A 5,741-nucleotide genomic window follows, 5' to 3' on the forward strand; every position below is an offset into this window, starting at 1 on the left:
TCTCTGTGCTGCCCCTTGCAGTTTGGAGTTGCAGGGTAGCCTTATAAGGGAGGTTTGAATTGCCCCGCGACATTGCTCTAGGAATTACTTTCTTACGCCTATCCTTTCTTCATAAAAACATGCTAAAAGAGCAAATCACTATGGGTTTGAATTTGATAGAAGAATGTCATTCTTTCTCCCTCTGGAGTTACAGAACAGGTATGTATTAAGGGTGTAAACTCAGAACTGCACCACTGGTATACATTTATTACTCAGCACTTGCATATTTTTATTCCTAGAAAGATTTTTTTTAACGAAAGGCACTTCTCTGTTTGCCTTTTGTTTAATTTATTTATTTTTGTTGGGGGGGGTCAGAAGCGGCATACTCAGAGCCTATTCTAAGACGGGTGCTTAGCAAAGCTCCCTGTGATACCTGAATTCTGCAATCGAGTCCAAGGTTCCCATGTGCTTTGCACATCTCCAGTTCTTGACTCTTATTTCCTGGTCTGGCTTTAATTATTTAAAAGTATGGGGCCACACCCAGTGGTTCTCAGGGGCTCCTTGGCAGTGCTGGGGATAAACCCAGGTTTCCTGTCTACAAACAGGTGGCTAGGCTGGAGAGACAGTGCAGCAGGTGGGGCACTTGCTTTGCAGGTGACAACCATATACGTAAAGTCTATTGTTGTCCTGTGTGTGTGTGTGTGTGTGTGTGTGTGTGTGTGTGGTCCTCCAACTAATCACTTAGGAAAGTTATCCACCAAATGAATAAAGGTAGGGTGTGTGTGTGTGTGTATGTTGTAGTCCTCCAACTAATCACTTAGGAAAGTGTGTTTGTGTGTTTGTATGTGTGTAGTCCTCCAACTAATCACTGAGGAAAGTAATCCACCAAATGAATAAAGGTAGAGGGTGTGTGTGTGTGTGTGTGTGTGTGTGTGTGTGTTAATAAGCAGTTTGATTTAGGGGTCATGTCTTTTATTGCCAGCTTTGTGTTGAGGGCACTTTGTGCTGGCATGCAAGACAATTCTGCCTTGAGCCTTGATAGTATCTTTCTGGCCCTTGTTTTGTCTTCTAATTTTTTTATTGTTAAATCAAGATCTAGGAACTCCAAGTCCCACACTCTGAAAAAATAACAAGCCATACACTCAGGCTTCCTAGAGGAAATGCTGGTATTTGCACTATTACTTTTTTAAATATCTGCAGGCATTGATAGTATACTGAATTTTAAGTTTCCAATTTTAAAAAACAAAGGCAAGGGTGGGAACGCAAAGGATTGGGCACCTGTTGATTTATTTTAGTTTTGTTTTGGATTTTTGGTTTACACTGGTTATGCTAATGGCTTAGTCCTGGTTCACTGCTCAGGAATCACTTCTGGCTGGAGTCAGGGGATCATATTGGGGTGTTGGGTATTAAGGATCAAACCCAGGTCATCTCTGTGTACCACAAACACCCTACCCACTGGACTATCACTTTGACCACTCATCAAAGGTTTTATTGATTTATTTTTTTTCTTTGTCTCTTCAGGGATAACTCCTAGTGGGGATTAGCGGACCTTAGGTTTTACTAGGCAAACACTATCTTACCTCTCAGGTTCCTGCTCATCACCTCTTTTTTGGGGGCAGGGATATTTGGGCTACACCCTGTAGTGCTCAGGGGTTACTTCTAGCTCTTACCTCAAGAATTAGATCTGGAGGTGCTGAGGGACCATTTGGGATGCCAGGGATAGAACCTGGGTCAGCAGCATGAAAGGCAGTTGCCCCATTCTCTGCCCCTGCTCTTCATCTTTTAACCTGATCCTTCTGCATGTGTCTCAGTTGGCTGTAGGACAGATAATAGCTTTAATTTTTTTCCCTAAGACCCTACACAAAGGACAGTTTCCAGGAGTGGACTCCACCCAGAGGTGAGTAGAGATGAAGGACATTAAATTGGTAGGAAGGGCAGAAAACACACCATCAGTTTCCTTTTTTCCTTCCTATTACAACTTTGTGTAAATACGCTGGAATATTATGTAATTGTTAAATATGTATAAATATGTTTCATGACTCTACTAGATCAAAAATTCCTAGTGTGGGGCCAGAAAAGTAGTACAGTGGATTAAGCACTTACCTGTATTAGCCGGCTAGCGTTCAATTCCTATATATATTCCTCCAGCACTGCCAGGAGTGATCCCCCTAAAAAGCAAAAAACTTAGTGATCTTTATTGTCATGTTCTAACATAGTCTCCTTACCTAAATGACCTCAGTCAATTAAGACCTGAGTGAAGGGATTGCTCAGTAGTGACTAGAGCTGATGACATCTTTCATGAACTAGATTTCACTTAGGCACTTAACATACTTATGATTTTTCTTTCAGAGTGAGAAATTTTTCTGTGATTAGTTTATTTTTTTTTATTTATTTTTTGTTTTTTTGTTTTTTTTTGGTCACACCTGGCAGCACTCAGGTTACTCCTGGCTCGGGGGACCATATGGGATACCGGGATTCAAACCACCATCCTTCTGCATACAAGGCAAACACCCTACTCCATACTATCTCTACGGTCCCACAGTTTTATAGTTTTAATTTTTTTGGGGGGTTGTTGGGCCACACCCGGTGATGTTCAGGCGTTACTCCTGGCAATGTGCTCAGAAGTCTCTCCTGGCTTGGGGGATCATATAGGGTGCCAGGGATCGAACTGAGGTCTGTCTTGGGTCAGCTACTTGCAAGGCAAATGTCCTACCCATGCGCTATCATTCCAGCCCGTAGTTTTAGATTTTTATTAAAATAAGACTCAGCGGAGAGATAGCATGGAGGTAAGGAGTTTGCCTTTTATGCAGAAGATCATTGGTTCGAGTCCCGCATCCCTTATGGTCCCCTGAGGCTGCCAGGAGCGATTTCTGAGTGTAGAGCCAGGAATAATCCCTGAATGCTGCTGGGTGTGACCAAAAAAAAAAAAAAAAAGACTCAGGTGTCGGAGAGATAGCATGGAGGTAAGGCTTTTGCCTTGCATCCAGAAGGACGGTGGTTCGAATCCTGGCATCCCATATGGTCCCCTGAGCCTTCCAGGAGTGATTTTTAAGCCTGGAGTCAGGAGAAACCCCTGAGCGGGTTACCATAATAAATAAATAAATAAATAAAATAAAATCAGACTCAATACCCAAAGAAACCAGGGTTTACATCCTGAGTTAGAGAATTTTCAGTGGTTACACATATATTCATACGTAATTAATGTATTCATAGATTAAAAAGTCTTTGGGGGGTAAAAGAGACAGTCCAAAGGTTAAGTCACTTGCCTAGTTATAGCTCTAACTGCAATATTAGTTCCAATTTTAGCATCACATATTTCTGTCCCCAGTACCAACAGGCTTGACCCCTGAGCACAGTTAGGTGTGACCCAGAAACACACACCAGACCAAAAAATCTCTTTGTAGAGGCATGGGATTGTTATATAAACATCAGTACCTTCCCAGTAAATGTCACCATACATTTTACATTTATTCTCTATTGTCTCTGATGTCAGTGTGAGCATCAGTATTTGGATCCAGGATAAAATTTTGGGCTACTAATTACAAAGCATTGGTTCCAGCCCTTTGAGTTACCTCCTCAGATCTCACAATATTTTTTCTTTGTTTTTATTCAGAGAGAGAAGACTGGGGGAGGCGGTACACCTTCAGTGTTCAGGGACCACTCAGCACAATGCATCAGTCTTTCCTGGTGGTGCTTGGGAGACCATGTTGTGCCAGGGATCAAACCTGGGCCATCTGCTTGCAGAGCATGTGCACAGCCTACTGAGCCATCTCTCTCTCTCTCTCTCTCTCTCTCTCTCTCTCTCTCTCTCTCTCTCTCTTGTCCATTCCTCCATCCGCACTCAATGTTTATTAATAAGAAAAATCTGTAATGAAGATGAGGATGGGACTTTAAATTTGTGTTTGGTCCCTTTGCATACCTGCAAGTTACTAATTAACTTGATAGGTGATGTTTTAGTCAAGTCTGTGTTTAACTTTCTATGGTTATTAGCTGGGCAAGTGTTGAGAGGAAAACAGTTCATCCTGAAAGAACATATGAGAATTGACTAAAGTATACTTAGGGAGGGGACCCAGCAATCTGAGCCTTTTATTTTTCTGTCTTGCTTCCAAAGGGCTAGAACAAAGATTTGGATAAGAGGAAAATAGGGAAGAGGATCAGAAAAGAGAATGAATATAAATAAAGCACTTGCTCTCCAAGAGGATACTTCAGATAACAAAGAACAAGTGGTATTTTATTTCTCTCTCTCTCTCTTTTTTTTTTTTTTTTCATTTTGGGAGGAATTGGGGTGGGGTTAGGCCACATCTAGCTGTGCTCAGAGCTTATGCTGGGCTCTGTGCTTTGGTGTCAGGAATCACTCCTGGTGGGATTCAGGATACCGCCACAGATCCAACCAGAATTGGTTGGGTACAAGGTAAACAAGTTACTTCTTGTCCTATCACTCCAGCCCTATCAGAAGTTTTTAAAAAATGAAACTCCAGGCCCGGAGAGATAGCACAGAGGCGTTTGCCTTGCAAGCAGCCGATCCAGGACCAAAGGTGGTTGGTTCGAATCCCGGTGTCCCATATGGTCCCCCGTGCCTGCCAGGAGCTATTTCTGAGCAGAGAGCCAGGAGTAACCCCTGAGCACCGCCGGGTGTGACCCAAAAACCAAAATAAATAAATAAATAAATAAATAAGAAACTCCACATTCTCTTTCCTCTTTATTGTCAATAGATTTCTCTCTCCCACAGGTACGTTCTATTGTTCTATTATCTATCTATCTATCTATCTATCTATCTATCTATCTATCTATCTATCTATCTATCTATCTATGTCTGTCAGTTTTTTGAGCCACACCCAGTAATACTTAGAGGTTACTCTTGGCTCTGTACTCAGGAATTATTGGGATGCTGGGGATCAAGCCTGGGTCAGCCACGTGCAAGGCAAATAACCTATCTCCTGTACTATCTCTCCAGCCCCACAAGTACTTATTTTATAATTGTGGAAAGATTGTACTGCTGCTCTACAATTTACTAATTTACCTAATGAGTGTATTCATGGCAACTTTTTAAATTTTGCTCATACATGTATGTGGGAATTTTATAGAGGAATTGTTTAAATTGTATTGTAGTCATTGTATAAATGTCCTCATTTTTAAACTAGTCTCTTTGATGGAAGTTGACTGATATTTTTGTTTTATCATGATGCACAGTATTCATATATTCATGGTATTTTAGTGTGCTTTAACACAGTTTCATGTATATAGGACAATTTACAAGAAATAAGTTGTGGGGCCAGAGCAATAGCACAGTGGTAGGGCATTGGCCATGCACACAGCTGATCTGGGACTGACCTACATTCAATCCCCAGCATTGATATGGTCCCCTGAGCCTGCCAGAAGTGATTTCTGAGCACAGTGCCACAACCCCTGAGCGCTGCTGGGTGTGGCCCCCAAAACTAAAAAAAGAAAAAATAATAAGTTGTTAGGTCATAACACACATAAATGTGATGTTTGCCAAATTTGCCTTCCAAAAAGATAGCAATTTATACTCAGTAGGAAAAGAAACCATAGGAATGTATAAAGGTATGAAATATTGCAAGCAACTTCTCCCTCTGTTTTACCTCAGAGTTGTCATATTTTTATAGTCTGGTGGGTAGCCACATTTTTTGCAAAAAATTTTTTTAAATAGAAGGAAGCATTGTTTTCTGCAATTTGCTTATTTAAATTAACAATATATTGTGGATATCCTTTCACTTCAATATTACATAAGGGCATAGTGTCTA

The sequence above is a fragment of the Suncus etruscus genome, chromosome 2 (genome assembly GCF_024139225.1).
Source record: "Suncus etruscus isolate mSunEtr1 chromosome 2, mSunEtr1.pri.cur, whole genome shotgun sequence".
Lineage (NCBI taxonomy): Eukaryota > Metazoa > Chordata > Mammalia > Eulipotyphla > Soricidae > Suncus > Suncus etruscus.